This window comes from Nyctereutes procyonoides, unplaced genomic scaffold (assembly GCF_905146905.1).
Source record: "Nyctereutes procyonoides isolate TBG_1078 unplaced genomic scaffold, NYPRO_anot_genome, whole genome shotgun sequence".
NCBI classification, from domain to species: Eukaryota; Metazoa; Chordata; class Mammalia; order Carnivora; family Canidae; genus Nyctereutes; species Nyctereutes procyonoides.
Window position 1 is genome coordinate 1,385,921 of NW_026575021.1, and position 21,007 is coordinate 1,406,927.

Sequence of the window (21,007 nt, forward strand, 5' to 3'; positions counted from 1 at the left end):
AGAATTATTTTTAGATACATTTTCCTTCATTCCAGAAATTCATTATTAGGTAATATACTGTACTTGCAAATTTATACAAGATTCATCATGAAATGCAAATGGCATTATTGTCCTTCAAGGGAAAAAAATTGATGATATGGTTCTAGTTCTTATCATACAGTCTTCCACTTTCTTGCGCGGAAAAATTGCCTAGCTTTAACTAAAAGATTTTTTTTTATGACTTTAGGCAAATGATTTAAACAATGTCTTTATTTTTATGAGACATGGCAGGGCAATATGCAACTCAAAGTTGGAGAATTAGGGATCCCTGAGTGGCGCAGCGGTTTAGTGGCTGCCTTTAGCCCAGGGCGCGATCCTGGCGACCCAGGATCGAATCCCACATCAGGCTCCCGGTGCATGGAGCTTGCTTCTCCCCCTGCCTATGTCTCTGCCTCTCTCTCTCTCTGTGACTATCATAAATAAATTTTTTAAAAAAAGAAAAAAACTTGGAGAAATATTCTTGAAATATGATAAAAAGATTAAATGCAAAATTTTTAAAAGAAATGATGGTTTATGCATATATTTTGTTTTTTATGCATATATTTTGAATTATGAAAATAAATGCATGGGATCCCTGGGTGGCACAGCGGTTTGGCGCCTGCCTTTGGCCCAGGGCGCGATCCTGGAGACCCGGAATCGAATCCCACGTCGGGCTCCCGGTGCACAGAGCCTGCTTCTCCCTCTGCCTGTGTCTCTGCCTCTGTCTCTCTCTGTGACTATCATAAATAAATAAAAATTAAAAAAAAAAAAGAAAATAAATGCAAAAAATATCATCCAGTAGAAGCTTCCAGGAGGAAATTATTTTGGTTTGGCTTTAATTGACAGGAGTTCATCTCTCATTGATTGCTTTTAAAAGATGACTATTGAGTGCTATATTTGACTATCATGATCACAATTTGTTTTGGAATGTTTCTATACTGAATTCATCTCTGAGAACCACTAGGAATACATTTTTTTTTCCTTAAGATCCTACAAGTCTGCTAAGTTTTGTCTTCTAAGATTATACATGCAGAGAAATCAAGGTCTCTACACAAAATAAATTGTTTAAAAAAAAAGACCAAGTCCTATATTTTTATGCATTTATAGATCAAATAAAAAGATAACTTCTGATAAGGAGTATGTTGGATAATTGTTAAGAAAAACCCAAAGACAAATTCTTTTTGGCTACTCTTAGACAATGTCTATTTATTAAGGTTAAAGTACCCTTAATAATTATATGCAGTTAAAAATTTTCTTCCTTTTAAAGAAAAAGATAAAATATAAATTGTGACTATTTATCAAAGTTTGAGTTATTTCTACTTGTATCCAGGTACACATTTACGTTTAACACTATTGCAAAATAAGTTGCGAAGCTTACAAAGTTCCTAGTGAAATTTTGTCCAAATGTTTTTCCATAAATTAATGAAAAGTATTCAATATTGCTCAGTGTATAATGTTGCTAATAGTGAATAGAACCTGCCCTTACTGGAGTCACAGAAGTACGGTTGAATGCTATTATTATCGTTTTCAAAGACGTGTCAGAACACTTTCCTCTATTTGAAGGATACAATTGTGAGCAAAAAACCATTTTATCTACCTTTCATAAAGATAACCTCTCTAAATCTGCTCAAATACACAAAAGAGGAAGAATGGAAAAGAAAAAGAATATGTTCACAGAGGACTAAAACAAATGTTTCAGTGCTTCCAACTTATCTGAAACTTACCACATTTTTCTTAAGAAAACTCCAAAATATAAAATTTAAAAAAAAAAGGAATGCTGGGAGATTTTCTTGTAAAAGGTTGAAATGAGCTTAAATGTCTGCTGTCCTCTGAGTTTCCTATGTAAATTGTCAATCAAGTGCAAAAAACAAAACCCCATAACCTACGGTAACACTGAAAAAAATCAATAGTACATCCATTCATGTCTAACACCTCACCACAAAATATTCATATGTTGCCATTATGAGACAATGAACATTATTATGTAAAGTAATGTACTATGGGCAAAAACTTAACTCACTACCAAAAACAAATAGAAGTTTTTTTTTTTCAAATAAATTTCTGCATTGCGGCTGAAGGTAAAGAAGAGTACAGAGTTTACAACATCTTTATTTTAGTTTCTATACACCAAATGAGATTTTTTATTTTGGATAGTGGCATGCCCAAACTACTTGAAAACAGTTATGAAAAGTTCTGAAATTAGATTAAATTTCATTTCCGTTCATTGTTGCATAGATTGTTTATATGCAAAAATAAACAGGTTCTATCTGGTGGCAGCCATAGAGACACACCTCTCAGATCTCTGACTGTAGGGATGGTAATTAATATGGGCCTGACTGTTGAACTCTGAAATTCATTTTAGCATTGTGGCAAGACCATGTTTCCATGGGCTCCTCTCAGTCAACGGCTGAGTATGGCTGTGACATTAGGGCAGGCTTGTTTTGGGGAGTTATGGGTCTCCTGTGACAGTCAGCTTTAGCTAGGAAAGGCCTCATCAGGCTTGCTGAACTTCCCTTAGAAATGATCTACAGTTTCAGACCTTCCTGCCCTCTTTTCCTCCCTCCTCCTCTTCTTCAATCGGGATAAGACTTTCATTGCAAACTGATGGTTCTCTAATCTCCCTCCTAATCTTCCCTCCCGCCTCCTCATTTTTTGTGTGTATGTGTGATTTCCCTAATACATTTGTTTCATGTTTGATCCCATTTTGGAGTCTGTTGCTCAGGAAACCTGTGCTAACATATCTCTATGCTTTGATTACATAAATTCTCCCAGTGTAGTTCTTGGATATTTCATCTAATTAGGTTAGTTTCCATTGTTATACCACAAAGTTGCATTATTGTTTAAAAAATTCAAGCTAATATCAACAATATTAAGATTTTTAAAATTTAAGATACAGATGTTGTTTGGAAACTCTTAGCAAAATTGGATTACCACAAACTTTACACATTTGTAGTGCTATTTTCTTCTGAAAACATGTGTTCACCCATTTCCATAAATTGATTTCTCAACATGGGATGATCTCCTTCATTCTTCTGTCTTTGCAAACTCCTAAACCTCTTTCAATATTCAGTTCCACCTTCCACTTTATCCAGCAAGGCTCTCATTCAAAATGGAAGGAGAGATAAAGAGCTTCCAAGACAGGCAGGAACTGAAAGAATATGTGACATCCAAACCAGCTCTGCAAGAAATTTTAAGGGGGACTCTTAAAATTCCCCTTTAAGAAGAAGTTCAGTGGAACAATCCACAAAAACAAGGACTGAATAGATATCATGATGACACTAAACTCATATCTGTCAATAGTAACTCTGAACGTGAATGGGCTTAATGACCCCATCAAAAGGCGCAGGGTTTCAGACTGGATAAAAAAGCAGGACCCATCTATTTGCTGTCTACAAGAGACTCATTTTAGACAGAAGGACACCTACAACCTGAAAATAAAAGGTTGGAGAACGATTTACCATTCAAATGGTTCTCAAAATATACCCTAAAAACTATAGAACACTTCTGAAAGAAATTGAGGAAGACACAAAGAGATGGAAAAATTTTGTTTTGAGTTCACATAAATAGAAGTTTTTAAACAGGAATTGTTTTAGCAAAAAACCTGTCGCTCGAAAATATTAATGGTCCAAAATACGATTCAAGAGATGCCACAGGTTGCAAACCATGCAGTAGCCAAAAAATCTGAAGGTAAGTACTTCTAAGGCTAGTTTAATATCTCAGAGTCACCAAAGATCCAGAGACTTGCCACTCCATCATGTTGAACAAACTGGCTTCTGTTTTCAGGCTGAGGCAACGTGATTACACGATTAGTATTGCATCTCTAGATCACATCCTTAAGCAACATCCAAATAAGAAATGAAGGTAAGGTTCTATCCTCACAGCACTATCATTTTTACTGAGAGTATCAGATACTACATATATACAAGCACATGCACACACATGTTATGATTTTTTTTTTTGTATTGATGTAAGTGAAGCTGGCAAGTGAGAAGCTGACATTTTAAGCCTTTGTAATGAGAGGTGAACTTTGGCAGAAATCTAAAATGAGAAAGAAAATGGTTAGATCATCAATGTAATGTCTGCTTCTACATTGCCACATCAAATTACAGCACTGAATCAGGTTTTTAAGGTAATCAGCCAAAGAATTTAATGTGTTAAGTGTTAGATCATCAAAATATAGATTCTGTAGGGTTTTTGTTTTATTTGTAAGACAATGTTTAGTGTTGAGGAGTGAGAAATAAAATTCTCAATCATATATAAATACATGGGTTATTTTCAAGAACTCTATTTTTTTTTAAGATTTATTTATTTTAGAGGAGGGGAGGGGTAGAGGGAGAAGAGAGAGAATCCCAAGCAGACTCCATGCTAAGCATAGAGCTGATACCGGGCTGGATCCCAGGACCCTAAGATCATGACCTGAGCTGAAACCAAGAGCTGGAGGCTTAACCAACTATACCACCCAGGGACCCCAATTTTTAGTAACTTTAACATGTTATTTATAGTTTAGATATAAAATTTATCAGCTTTCAAATCTCCCGAAAGATCATCAAAACCCTATTATTGAAACCAAGTTTACTAGTTAGTTACACTGTAAGAGTCCTTGTTGCATCTCAAAAGAGGGAGATCAAGGAAGGATACTTAGAAAGTTAGGAGACCAGGATTAAGGTTCAGACAAGACACTGGTATCAAGCATGCTTTGTGACATAATAGTTTAGGATTGGTGGATGCAGCGAGGTGAGGGTTTTGATAAGTAAAACGTGTGCGTTCTTGGCATCATTCTGTTTCCCTGATAGGAAAGCTGTTTGCCCAGAGAAGCATACTGTTTGCCCAGGTAAATTGGTTTATAGCAATTTTCTAAGTAAAGTTCAGGGTTTTTTTTTTGTTGTTGTTGTTATTTGTTTACACTCTTATCTTCCAGGAAAAGAACCTCCAGGGACTAAGAATTGTATCATATTATCATGGTAGCGACAAGTTCTCTATCCTCCCTTAGAATTATTGTTATACCTGTGCTGAACAGTAAATCAGTATCATCTGGGGACCATCAGTCCACATCTGGACCATTCTTTGTGGAGTATGATCTCATAGCAAGTTTCTGCTTGTGGTCATTTTAACCTCCATGAAGTTTAGGCTTCCCTACCCTTTTTGGCATATGATTGTTTGGGTACAGTGGCTGTATAAATAGCACTTAAGACTCTGGAGAGAAAAAAAAAAGACTCTGGAGAGCATATATTTGAGGACTGCAACATAGAAAGTACTAAGAAAAGATCATGATCAGATGTTTAAGCTTCCTTCTAGTCCAGAAGAGTGCCCAAATTAAACCAAGAGAAAGACCCTTTCACTAAAAATCTAAAAATCTCATAGAATAAGTGCAATAAACATAGAATGAGACATTGGTTCATTAACCAAGCCATGTTTATTATTCTGTGTATGTACTATGTGTACACAAATATGTATGTTTGAGGCTAAATTGTGTCTCCCTAAAATGTATCTGTGAAAGTCCCAAACTCTTGTTATCACAAAATGAAGCTCTCTTTGGAGATAGAGGCTTTAAAGTGATCATTAGGTTAAAGTTAGGTCATGAACCATAGTGGGCACTAATCAGATATGATCAATGTCCTTATAGGCAGAGACTCAAATACAAACAGCTACACAGGGAAGATTTGTGAAGGCACAGGGAGGAGGTGGCCATCTATAAATCATAGAGAGAGGTCTCCAAAGAAACCAACCTTGTTGACACCTTGATCTTGGACTTCTAACCTCTAGAATTGTAAGAAACTAGGATTATGTTACTTAAACCAGCCAGTCTGTGGTATTTTGTTATGGCAGCCCTGGCTAGCTAACAATAATATATGTCTATAGTTTTCTATAACTCTTGAATCAAGAATTATCCAAGTAACCAAATTTTATTTTTCTAAACTCAAGAAAAAAGAAGGCAGAAAGTCAATTTTTTTCATAAGCAGAAATCTATCAGATTAATGAAATTTGAAATGGATTTTAAAAGCATTCGATTGCATATACTTTTACTATACAGCATTCTATAATATATAAAAGCAAAAAAATCTATATAAACAACGATCGATGCTTTGCATGTTTTTCTTCTTAGAAATTGTCCAGGTATCCAAGGATTAAATACAGTATTAGTTTAAGACATTAAAGTTAAGTAACAACTTAGAAATTAAAATTAAGTGAATACATTGTCTATATAGTTGGGAACACTGTAAGTATTAATAGGCTTAAATGCTTTTAACATCTATTCATCATTATGAGTTCAGTAATATTGTAAATTTTTGTAACATTAAAACAATTTATGGGAACACTGATGATACAATCCATATTTTATATATAATATATACAATGCAATAAATGTAATATGTAAAATTTTTGAAAGCTTAACTCATAAGAAATTAAACTTAAGGCATGTACTAACTAAAATTTTGTGCTAAAACATGGTGAAAAAAATCAGAAAGACAATACTGAGGGGTTTTTTTATTATTATTTAAAAAAATTTGTTTATTTTAGAGAAACAGCTCCTGGGAGGAGAAGCAGAGGGAGAAAGAGAATCTCAAGCAGACTCCCCACTGAATACAAAGCCTGACATGGGGCTCAATCTCATGACCCTAAGTCATGACCTGAGCCAAAACCATGAGTCATACGCTCAAACCAACTGAGCCACACAGGCACCCCTCAAGTGTCATAAAATTAAAATATCACATCAACTCAGGATTTTATAGTCCCCCAACCTGTAGGAGAGACCTGGTTTCTCTGCATCCTTACTGCATTTGCTTATTTTCCCTGTTTTTTGTTTATTTGTTTGCTTTAGGTCTTCCAATGGGTGCATAGGGTTAGGTCCTTTAGGTTCTATTTCTTATTTTCCTACAGTTACTGACATTGAATATTTGTTCAGGGACTTATTCATCATCCCCATTTCTTTTTCACTGAAGTATTTCTTCACGTTTTTTGCCTTCATGTATTTTGCCATCCTAATTGGAATGGTTGTTTCAGATTTGTTTACAGTTGAGTTTTAAGAGGTCTTTGTATATTCTAGATATGGTTTGCAATTATTTTCTCAGTTTGTGGCTTGCCTTTTAATTCTCTTGGCAGTGTCTTTCTCAGAGTAAATGGTTTTAATTTTGAAGAAGTCCAATTATTGTTTTTTTCTTTCATACATCATGCTTTGTTGTCATCTAAAAACACTTGACCAAGCCCTAATTTTTCTCCTTTTATTTTCTAAATGTCTTGTAGTTTTCAGTTACCTATTTTGAGTTAGGTTTTGGACAAGATTTGAGGTGTGGATCATGTTCGTGACATTTGTCTATGGATATTTAATACCTCTGCACCATTTATGAAAAGACCACCCTTTCTCTATTGAATGGCTTTTACACCTTTGTCAAAAATTAAAATCTCTATTTGTGGGGGCCTATTTCTGGTTCTAAAGTACTTTTTGGACAAAAATTACTAGAAGAGGTCATATTGCTTTTCACACTAGTTGTGTTATTCTGGTATAGCTTTCAGTGTCTATAGTTTTCAGATCCTGTCAGTATTTTATTCAGATAATCCTTAAAGACTAGTAAAATTACAAAATATACAGTAATTTTCTGATATAACCTCTTTCCCATTAATAAGGAGCAACATTTTAGCACTTGAATTTATTTTAAATGTTTATTCAAACCTATCTTGATCACTCTCCCATCTTTTTCAACCAAATATTAAAATAGAAATTGTATCCTACAACATTAGATTACATTCACAAAATAAAAGTTCTGTTCTCCAATCAGATGAGATATTCAAAATAGTGATTGGGAAAGCTTTCGAATTCTACAGGAATGATATGATATAATTTGGAACATCATGTAATTAAATACTAGAAATGAACTATTGTTGAAATAAGAACACTGTCTAAATGAATAATCTCTACTTACATAATTCTTTGCAATGTTCAAACATTGGCCAGAAAACTTTGGTCTTGTAAAGATGATCAGAAATATAATTTATAATTTTTCCCATTAATTCTCTATGTAGATTGAACCTAAGATGAGAGAGAAATTTTTTCATTGATGCTCAATATAGAGCAACTTTAACTGAATTGCTTTAGGGAAATAACAGCCAATACCATTAAGTTTTAGCTCCTTTCTCCAGCAATTTATAAATTACACCATCTAACTCTCTACAGAGGAGAAGAGAGAGGCAAGAAGTCTAAGCACTTCCCTTCTCTTCTTCACCAAATACATTATCCAAATATATAGTTTAACTGATGCCCAGGTTTAGGACTGATTCTTTTCAGTTTCCTTCATCTCAATCTCCTCAAAAAGAGTTTGGATTAAATAAATACCTATGCAACTCAGCAAAAGGAGGACTGCTTACTCTCTTTGGGCTTGTCAGTACAAAGCTACATTAATAGTATAAAAAACATGAGTGACATTTACATGAGTCCTTCGCCTTATATGTCAGGTTTAGAAATATACATCAGTGTGATTCCTCCAATTACTACCATATTTACCTGTGACAGTTAATTTTATGTGTTAACTTGTCTGGCCATGGGGTGCCCAGATTAAACATTATTTCTGGGTAGGTTGATGAGAGTGTTTATGAATGACATTAGCATTGGAATCTGTGGACTCAAAATAGATTGCCCTCACCACTGTAGATGGGCATTGTTCAATCCACTGGGGGCCTAAATAGAACAAAAGTTGGAGGAAGGAAGAATTTGTCCTTTCTCCTAGATCACTGCTTGAACATGGAAAGCTTAGCTCATCTTCTCCTACCCTTGGATGAGGATTTACGAACATCAGCTACCCTGGTTTTCAATCCTTCAGACTCAAGATTGAATTACACTACTGGCTTTCCTGGGTCTTCAGTTTATAGATTGTGGGAAATCTCAACATTCAAAAACAGATGAGCCAATTCCTTAAAATCCCCATCTCCCCTCTCAGACAGGGTTGTGTTTCTCTGAAGAAGTCCAACAAATATATTGCCCTTCTCAAATCACCTCCAACTGTTGCAAGTTCCAATCAAAGTTCTATAAACTATTCTTTCATATTATAAATGTATATAAGAAATAATAAAAGTGATAGTTTCATTGACAGCTTATATTCTTCAGTATCACACTGCTAAAGAAGCCCTCAGTATTGGCTCTTAAACAGATATGATAACTATAGATTTATATAACTGGGAATCCCAATTATTTTATTATAATTATGGTCAGATTTACTGTGCCAGGCACTGTCCTACACCCCTTATCTGTACCTGACAGATAAGGAAATGAGTGTGCCCAAGATCACACCATTATTAATGGCAAATCCAGTTTAGCTCAGGCAGCTCATCTCAGGAGCTCATATCCTCAAACTATGACTCAAACCACATAATCTCTAGTGGAAACTTTTCCTTTTACAGATATGAACCAATCCCTACAGACATTTTAAATATTTAATATTTTGTAGCAGTTTATTAGTATCAATATCAAATCCTCTCTATATTTTACCTCAATATGATATGCTAGAAACTATTTAATATAATTTTGAGTTATTTGTTTTATAAGTAACTATAATAATATTAGACTTTGATATCTTTATTAGGCTCAAATATCACTTAGGTTCAGAATGATAACTTAGAGTCTATAAGTAACTATAAATCAGAAATCTGAAATGATTTGAATATTTCCAATGTTCTAAGGATGATTATGTATATATACACATATACACATACCGACCATTGCCATCATTGTATCCATTCCTCATTTCAGTCATGTAGGATATACATGTGTATGTCAAATGTATGGGAGTCTATACATATGTATACACACATATGTACATAAATGTGTATTTGTATATACATGCATCTGTACATGTATATGCATAATACATGTATAATAGCACCAATGATGGCATATTTTCTAATGTGTTGATAAAAGTACAATATACAAGTGTTTTTTTTTCTCTTCATATTGTTGGTCTCACTATATATGCAAATGTGTTAGACAAATCTAGTAGATTTGAACAGTTCTCTCTCTCCCATTCTGAACAAAATTATTGGATTAGCTGGAACTGATTGGCATGTATGGCATTCCATTTGGGGTATATTTTCTAAAGAGAATTGCTAGTTCTGTAAATATAGCATTTAATCTTAAATACTCTGTGATTAAATTTAAGCTCAGTGGACTATAAACTTGAGATCTAAAATTTCCTCCAAGCCCAAAAATTAGCAGTAGCTGGCTGCAAGATTTTCAGTAGGTAGAGAATACTTGGTTACATTGGAATTTTTTTCTAATTTCTTATATAGCTGCTTAAAATAAAACATATTTCTTATGTCAAGGCTATTCATTAATAATGATGTTTTAGAGTTATGAGGGACTTTAAAGATAAACTTCCACATTGTATAAATGAATAAACTAAGACCTCCAGATAGTAAATCATTATTCTGATGCACAGCTAATTTATGACACACATATGGCACAGCTAGAAAAGTGCTTATTCCACTAAACACTGTCTTCATCCACCAAGAGAAACAGGAATATATATGCCCCTGGACCCCAACAAGATGATCAGAAAGGATTCTCTGCAACTGGCCTTAGGAATTGAATCGCCATGTTAGAAAAATGAAGAGTAGACACATTTATTACAGGGCAAATCAAAGATGGGTCCTGTTTTAAATAACTATAATCTTGACTAATATTAAGAATTCATTATGTGTGAGGTGCCGTTTTAAGCATTTTATAAATATTGTCAATTAACATTAACAATTTTCAGATAAAGTAACTAAATTACACTGAGTTTAAATAACTTGCCCAAAAGTCACCCAGATTTAAGGGTCTGGCTCAGGAATTCACACATTTAACCCCTGTGCTCTAATATCTCTTTGAGTAGGTTCCGACCTCTTTCAGAACAGAGGCCTTGTGGTTTTATGATATCTCAGAAGCTGGTTCCTAACCTTGCGTCCGATAGGCACATGGAAGACATTAATGTTGTTTCCATTGAAAAACAATGGTTGGATGAGCCAAAGCCTAAACCAGCAGTCTGATACATTTTCGAGGCTCAAAAGATCAACACCACACAGTCCTTTGGCCCCAGAGTGTCAAGTAATATCTTAGCATTTTGATTTTCAAAGATTCATTTTGATCCATTGATTTGTCCAAACTAAAGCAGATCAAATAACAGCCTTGGCGCCTTTCTCCTAGGCCAAACCCAGGCTCTGAGATCTCTTAACTCTGATAGTAATAAAAGATAGTATTTCTTGTCATATCCTTGAACAAAATTTTCCTATGCTGCCAACCCTATACGTGATTTCCTTTAGACCCTGCCTTGTCTCCTCTTGGCTTTAAAAGGGAAAGCTCAATTCAAACAATGTAATGCTAAAAAACAAAAAAGTCTTTCAGACATACAAAGAAATACCAAGCAGGCAATTTATTTTTTTAAGAGAAAACTTTAAGCCTCTCCACTTCTTTCTACCTCTGCCTTCTTAAATCTCAGGCCCATTGTGTATATTAAGTATTTCCTTTTGCCTACTTAGCCTTTTATCCTTGAGATGAGAGAAAAGGGGGAAATACTTTCCCCTTGCTTTCTCACATTCCATATTTTAAAGTGACTCATTATTGCTAGATAAATAACAAGTTTGATAAATTAAAGAGGCCACCAGCCATACTAAGATACAAGAATGGGAAAAAAAGTCTAAGTTTTACCTTTTCCAAATTATGAAAATATTTGACAGACTATAAGAGAACTTTTATCAATTTTTTTTCTATATATGGCTATTGGATAAAAATCATTCTATAAATTATATTCACATATACTACAATTGGTTAAATTAAAATATTTACATTAAGTTAATAGTATTTCCATAATATTTCATTTATCAAAATCATTTAATAAACAGCAGCTAAGAAAATAACTTTCCATGGTGACCACTGCTTATTCTTATCTATAAACTTTTTCTGAAATAAAAAAATCATTGCTTAATGTCCAGGCAGCATAGAGTCATCTCATCTGTATGTTCAACTTAAAATAAGAAATGCTAAGAAAAACTATACTGAGATGGCATTTCTCAACTCCTAGGCAAAAATCCAAAAGCTTGACAATCTAGTCTGTTGGCAAAGCTATCAGGAAACAAGCATACTAAAACATTGCTGGTGGGGATGCAAAATGGAACAACATTAATGGCAGAGAATTTGGCAACAGCTAGCAAAATTTCATATGCATATCCCTTTGACCCTACAATCTCATGTCTAGGTATCTATCCAAAATACATATTGGCAAAAATACAAACTGAGTAGCCATAAAACTATTCATTATAGCACTATCAAAACAGTAAAGAGTACAGATACTCAAAAGTCTACCGATAGTAGATAAGTTGAATAAAATATAGCAAATATAGTCAAAATATAACTCATGCTCATTTTGAAATAAACAATATCCAGAGTACAGGTAATTTTATAGAACAAACACCTTGGCATAGCAAAAAGTGCTATGAAAAAAATTTTAAATAGAGATGGAAAATAAAATAGAAAATAAAATAAAATAGATGTGGAAACTTGCTCAAAGACTCAAGAAACATCAACCATTCATCTATGTTCATGGAGCTTATTTTGATCCCGATTTAAAGAAACTATGTGTTCTGAAACAATGAAGAATGTGAACACCAATATGCTTGGGTATTTGAGGATATTAAAAATTATCCTCAATGATTTAGCTGTGATACTTGATTTGTCATCAAGATTTTTAAAGAGGTATTCTAAAGATCAAACTAAAATATTCACAGATAAGCTAATATAATGTCTGTGATTAGCTTTAAAATAATCACATGAGAGACATTAAATGGGACTATTGATAAAAAAAAACCTGAATGTGTCCTCTAATTATTAAAACTGGATGATGATTATTTCACATTCTTTTTACTATTATCTTTAATATTACATGTGCTTCAAAGTTTTGTGATAAAAATATTTACCTTATTTCTATGTACACAACTACAAAAAGTTTCTCTCATACATTTTTATTGTTCTATTTAAAGAATATCCATATATCTCAAAAAGTTGGTAATTAAGGGGTATTTATTATATTTTAGTTTAGCATCAAAAGTCCCATACCCATGAAATAACTCAAAAATACTCTACGAGGAATAAACAGCACGGAGCATTCAGTCTTTATGAAACATTTATGATAAGAGAAATTGTGTGATAGAATAGGAGTCATAAAGAACCATTTGGAAATTGAGGATCTTTAGGAACCTAGGAAATATACAAAAAGCCCACAAGATTTTGTTTTATATTCTCTCATGTAAGGCATTTAAGAGTATTAGAATAACTAGAGGAAACAGCAATAAGCAAGACTTGTAGCATGCCACTGACTTCAATTCCTCATAAGCTCAAACAATAAGTAATCAAAATGTATAGAATTTAGTTGTATCTTTGCACTGTTATTAGAGAACAGGCTGGTATATATCACCTGTGACCCACATTAATAAGGAATCATTTTGCTATAGGGAATCATGAAGTACAACTAGATCACTGAAGAGGAATAGTATGTAAACAGTTCATTCTAAGAAAGTAATTAAATAGCTCTTATAAAAAGCTAAGTAAAGGTTACAAGCCTATTTGTACAGTACTCAGCTAGCGATGGGCCAAAGAGAGGTAGGTATTTACCTTTAGAGAGACAAAGAAATGCCATGTACCTTAGATACCGCACTATCATTTTTAACAAAGAAATCTGAGTCAGCTACTGACTCAGATAACAATGACAGTGTGGCCAGTAGTCGCTAGCCCTGCATGGTTATTGAAATAAAAATTTAAATTAAAGTTGAATAAAATTTAAAATTAAATTTCCTAGTTGCACTAGCCACCCTTCAGGTGCTGTATAGATACATGTAGGTACAGGTGTGACAATCACACTGGATGGTTACAGATATAAAACATTCCCTTCATTTTAGAGAAGGTTCTATTATACATTGCTCCTATAGAAAGTTCTCACTAACACAGCACTACAAGACTTGTAAACTGCTTTCATTCAGCCTAACAGCTGAATATTTATTTACTCTATTTTATTGTTAATAACCTGATCTGCCTGATTATAACTCCGAGAATAAGAGCCATTTGGGTGAGGACCTTTTTCTTTTTGACATGTATACAGCATTTTATTAGTTACTGTAACATTTATACATTCTGCTTTCATATATGTGTGTGAATGTGCATTTAACAGATACACATATTTATTACGACCAAAAGATGATGAAGTCCTTGAATCTCCTTTACTGCTCTAATCATCTCCATCTCAGCTCATGAATTTGCTCATTCCAAAAATCAATGGAATCCTCTTTAATGGCTCTCTTTCTCTTACAGACTTCCCTCAGCGAATATTGTTAACCCTATCTCCAAAACATATCCTAAAATGCACCATCTTTCAACAAAAATCACACCAAACCAAGACAAAATAATGTTTTTAAATTTACTTTTTTTAAATGAGTTAATAAATATTAAATGGTAAAGTACACAAATCTTAAGTTTACAGCATGATTAATTTCTATATATGTATAAATGATATATAAATCTACATAAATTATATATAAAATATTAATCTATATAAATTCTGTATAAATCTATATAGATAGCATTCAAAACAAGATATGGAACATTTCTTGCACCTCAGCAGACTTCTTTATGGCCGACCCAGTTAGCAGTCTGCCTCCAAATGTAATGTGCATTCTATACTTACAGTTAACGTTTTGCTTGTTCTTAATATTACAGAAATGATACAACATGGACACTTTTAACTAGCTCCTTTCATTCAACACTAAGTCTATGAGATTCATTCATGTTATGTGTAACTGTATTTCACTTTTTCCAAAATGAATTGAAAGTGGTAACCAGGGCCCAAAATGGGGGGAAAAAAAGAAAAAGAAATAAATTCTAAAATTCCATTTTGGAAACATACAGTTTATCTTTGCTGTTGATGGACTGTTAGGTTGTTTCCAATTTGGAAGTGCTTATGAATAAAGCTGCTATTAACATTCCTGAATTTATCCTTTGATGTTCAAATACACGCCTTTCTCTTGGGTAAATGATTAGGAGTGAAATGGCTGGGTTATACAACATGCATATATTTAGCTTGAGTAAATACTGCCAAGTTTTCTGAAGTGGTCATGCCAGCCTGCACTCATCATCAGTGTATGTACATGTCCATATGAAACTGCCCCGATATCCTGCCCGAATTACCTATGGTAGTGTCCTAACTGGTCTCCCTTCCTCAACACTTGGCTTTCTATCATCCATTTGCTACACAACAATAAGAAAAGTGACAGCTTATTTGAGAAATTAATATTTGAGCAGAATACAAATCAAGAGAAAAGCAAACCATGTGGATAGCAGGTAGAAGGATGAGCAAACATGAGTTAATTGATGCCATCTCATGACTTATACATTTGAGGAGGCAAGGAAGCTTTTGTGGTTGGAGGGAAGTATGTAAGACAGGAAAGCTATGGGAGATGCAATCACAGTGGTAGCCAGGGTCCAGATCATGTAGGTCATATTGAGAAATTTAGGAATTTTTTTAACGTGATGGAAAGCCATTGGAGAATTTTGAGCATGGGAGTTACTTCAGTTGCATTATTTTTAACCCCCAAAATCACACTTTTAAAAAAATTCACTTTACATATGCTATGATTTCCACACCCATGCAAGTTAAAGAAACTAATATTTTTAACTTATCTTTGTGAATCACTAGCCCTTTAAAACTGGAAGAGATGGTAAACAGTTCCTGAGTATGGAAAAATCACACTTAGTAGATTGAAAAAGGTTAACTTGTATATTTTCCCACATATCAAGTTGGTCAATTACTACCCCCAAGGGATGCTCGATTTCAGTATAGATTGTTAATATTAAAGTTTTTCCAAAAGCAACTGTGCTATGGAGAATTGTAGAAACAATTAGAATAATGTGGATTACAAATATTTACTTACCAATATTTTCAATTTACAACTGCCACCAATCCAGTCTACTTTTCTCTAAATAGTCAGAATGTACCCACCCTTTAGACCCCCTCTGTGCTCTCAGCCAAAAGTTCTTAGACCTTGCTAGTATCCAGAGTCAACTGAGAAACTCTTATAGAGTAAAAAAAACAATCCCAAAGTTCACATGGAAGAAGAATATGTAAAGATAGTCAAGAAAACATACAAAAAAAGAACAGCTAAAAGAGATGACTAGTCCTACTAGAAATTAAAGCATACTATAAGACCTCTATAAGGAAAACTGTATGGTACTGGAGTGAAATGAAAAATAGACTAGTGGAATTGAATAAAATGTTCAGAAGTAGATTCAAGTGCATATGAAAATCTGATTATGATAAAGGTGACATCTTAAATTATGGGGCAAAATAATAATAACAATAATAATAATAATAATAAATGTCTAATTTCCCTTCCACATCTGAAAAATCTTACTTTCTGAGGGCAGACACCTACAATCTTTAAAGATTCTCAACCACAGGCTTGATACAGCCATCCTGACACAGATTCTGTGTCAGTTTCCTGTTGCAATTACAATAAATTACTACAAACTTTGTGGCTTAAAACAACAAAATTTATTTACTTATAGTTCCAGTGGTTAGAAGTCTGAAATAGGTCTTAAGAAGCAAATCAAAGGTTGGTTTCATTCTGGAGGTCTTAGGGGAGAATACATTCCTTGTTTTTTCAAGCTTCTAGAAATGACCCGGCATTCCTTAGCTGTTGGCAAAATCTCCCAGACTCTAATTCCACCCTCACATCTTCTTTGGTTCTGACCCTGTTGCCTCCCTCTTGTAGTACACTAATGACTACATTGGGGCCACCTGGGAAATCTCTCCATCCCAAGACCCTTAACTTAATCACACCTGCATGTGATTTTCCTACAACTTTTTCCACACATTTTTATCTTCATTATTTTGTACTAAGTATTTATTGCACTTGTAACAAGTAAAACTTAGGAATTAAACTAAAAGTAAACTTTATTATAAAAGGAAAATAAGTGGGTTTAGGAATCCTGGTGATTTATGCTTAAAAATTATAATTCATTATAATCCAATTATTTATCTTCTGCTGGTTTGGCTGTGTTTTAATTTTATACTTAGGTGTGAAAAACATTTAGTTTGTTCCAATTAATTCCCTCTTGTTGGACATTTAATTTTACTCCCCAGTTAAACCCATATTATTGGATATTGAAGTTGTGCCAAATTATTTGCATTTAATTCACTGGGCAATTGCAATGTATAACTCTTTAATTGAAGCTAAAATTTGTAAATGAATTAAACATATTTAACTATAGCTTAAAATCTATGCTTATATCTTACCTCTACTGAATGTAATTTTTTCTCTTTGTTATTATGATTCAATTATAGGAATGTACATCTCAGGGTTACCAATAATATTGATTATAGTAATAATTATTATAGTATTTGTCACCAAATCCCGCTCTATGTTTAAGTAAGTTGTATGTATGTATGTATGTATGTATGTATGTATGTATTATATTTTGCGCCAGCCTTCTGTCAATTGTGGAATCTTCAAAGTGTTCTCCCTGAGATGTCTACTGTCAACATTTTTCCATCCAGTGCACTAGGGTTAGATATTCTGGCTTTTCTAACTAATATCCTGTTGTTTGGTATTTCCATTGGCTCAAGTTTATGTTACAAATAGTGGGGCAGCCCTGGTGGCTCAGCGGTTTAGCACCAACTTCACCCCGGGGCATGATCCTGGAGACCGGGGATCTAGTCCCACATCACGCTCCCTGCATGGAGCCTGCTTCTCCTTCTGCCTGTGTTTCTGCCTCTCTCTCTCTCTGTGTGTGTGTCTCTCATGAATAAATAAATAAAATCTTAAAAAAAACAGTAATATACATATACTTAAAATTGATTAGAGTACAAAATTGGGGGAAATCTACAGCTAAACTAAGTAGAGATCCCTAAAAATTTACAAAAACCACAACACGATACACACCAATTTGCCAATATTCAAAACATTAGTAACTGAGACACAGTTCTCAACAATAATTATCATGTTGATCAATTTGTTTTCTCCTAAATTGCTTTAGGCAATTAGCAAGGGAAAGGGTTAGGAGACTGGAAGAGAAGCAAAAGTTAGCTTCAGAATACTGTTCTCTCCCAAGGGCTGGAATAGATGATTTCTCCAGGAAATAGATTTATAGGGAAATAAGTCGCACTCTATCACTCCCTAGATTGCATTCTCTTAACCTACAGGTCTTAACAATTAACCCTTTATAATTAAAAACAGGGATGTGGCTGTACCCCTGGGTGGAGAAGACCATCATTCTCTCAGGCTAGGCCTACTCCCACATCCTAATTGTCCTAGACCAGAGAAAGCTTTTTTGAATATCATCCTGGGACCACTGGATGTGCTTTAGCTTTTGCCTCAAGAAAATATTAGATTATTAAGTCAAAAGATTACACAAAATTAATTTCAAGACCACACTGCTCCATAGGCAAAGTAAAATAAAATAAAATTGCTTCCTAGAATAATTCCCATCCTAAATGTTATATCTTGTCTCAAATACTGATAATAGCTTATTAGAAATTTGATAATCAGCTCAATGATGGCAGAAATACCTTTAAAAAAAACATTCATTTTCATTCCTCTCCCCTTTCTCAAAGTCCAAGAAGAAATTAAAGTCCAAATTTTAATTCCACTTCAAAATTACTAAAAGCTCAAGAAATAAAGTCCACGATAAACCATCCTCAATTTCTTACTCTGATCATTCTCAGCCAGAGAGGTCTCATGAATCCTAGGTAATTATTCTTTAGACTGTTTTATCCGGGAATGAAAAAACAGGGTTTTTTTTTAGGATTTAAAGTTGAATTCATTGAACCCCAAGTCTATTTATGTCTTAAATTATAAAAACTTTAAAATAACAATGCCTGGTACATACAAAGGATAATCAATAAAATTAACATTATTATTATATTTATATATTGTTGAAAAGAGTCTTTAACAATTACCAGACATCTCATCATTGCAATACCAGCCCTATACCTGCAAAATTTAAAGAACAAAAGAAATTCCCAAGTGTCCATAAGCAGGTTATATTTTTAGTATTATCTTTATACTAATCTCGCTAAAAATTCCTATTATCTAAAGGAAGATTCAGACCACAAAGATGTCATGAAAATATAGGAAAAATTCTCTTGTTTTTTTGTACCAAGCTCAACAGGGTACAAATTAGTCTGCAGAGATTGATGAAGCTCCCAACCTCTAAATTTAATATCAATGGATAGAATAAGTGGTTAATTATATCACCATGTTTACACAATCTCAAGAAGTGGAGAAGGAAGGTGGGGGTTCCATTCCCGGAAAGTGACACTTATGATGACTCATTGTCATGTAAAACGTGGAAGTCTACAGTGGTGATGCTCACAACCCCAAGGTCTTTTTTTTTTTTTTTGGATATTTTATTTATTTATTCATGAGAGACACAGGGAGAAAGGCAGAGACACAGGCAGAGGAAGAAGCAGGCTCCATGAAGGGAGCCTGGTGTGGGACTGGATCCCAGGACCCCAGGACCACAACTTGTCAAAGGCAGACACTCAACCACTGAGGCACCCATGAGTCCCAACTTCAGGGTATTTAATGGTAAATCCCCCACTTCCTCATCTGGCATTTTAACCCACTCAGCATTGCTTCTTGCTCCATAAATTGCCTACTCCCGACAAAGCCTACTAAAGAAAAGCTTCTCCTCACCCTATTTTTTTTTCCCAGCTGGAAAATTATCCTCAGCAGAATCTTGAATCAAAGTATATCCGATCCTTTCAAAGATCAAGATTCTTCTATCAAGATTCTGAAGAAGACCATAAATCTACCTCAAATATTTCCCTTTTGAAATCTTTTCCATTTTCCATACCTTGAATAATTTCTAGTACTTCAGCAGTAGCAGAAACATTTTGTTTTGCCAGTTCTTTTCTTCTACTCCAATGGGATATTCCCCAGTGTTCTGTTTTTCTCTGTTGTTTCTTCTTTTGGACAGACTCAATAGTCTTCTCAAGTTGTCCCTCTTCTTCTCTCCTAAGTATAGTTTCTTTTTTTCCATCTTTGCTTTCCAAATGCTCAACTAACCAAGAACTAGATTCTGTTAATGTCCTGCCTTTTCCCTTTAATGTCTTTCATATTCCCTATGGCTTGCTTAGCATCCTAACTGTATTCATTTCCCTGGTGTGCTAAGGATATGTGTCATACTAAAAGTAATCTAAAAATGATAAGATATGCCACAGTTATCTTCTCAGGCTCCTTTTTTTTTCTTACCATGTTCATATGTCTTATTTCTCAACGAATGATGAGCCTAGGCTGTAATTATTGACTCTATCCCTGAAGTTTAACAGATAAAACCTCTCAATACTCCTTTAGATCCAGACTTTCTTGGAACATCACTTTAGTTTACTCCATGAGGTCACGCCTTTTCTTTTCTATTAGGTTTCTCTGACCCAAGTCAGCCTAGTAATAACCACATATTGCTGTCTTTATCATATCATTTTAAAAGGAGTAGGTTCTGAGTATATCTGTTAGAATATGAGCTCTATAAAGAGCGGGGATTTTTGTTCTCTTTTTTTTTCTATTTTTTTTCTTTTACTGTGAAGTATTGCAAGTGCCTAAAAAAGTATTTTTCCAATGAATAAATAAGTCCGTATTTTTAGCCTGTCATATAGATCTAGTTTGGCTCCAATGACCTTGCCTCCTTTTAAGTATGTCCCTTTTATACTCCTTGTTACTTCCCCAGTGTGCTTGGTGCTATTTCCAGAGTTAAAATAATTCCCTAAGCTTCATTCTGCTAACATCTTGAAATTTCGCTGGTGTCCCAAGTTCTTCTACTCTTTCAGTGCCAACCATTTCTCCACAATAAAGCACCCATGTACAAGTTTTCTTTTCTAACCTTGAATTTGGGATATATGGCACTCTCATCCAAAGTTTATTCTACTCCTTTCAAAAAGAAGCAATATTACCATTGAACTAGAGCCCCCTGTTGCTTTTATCT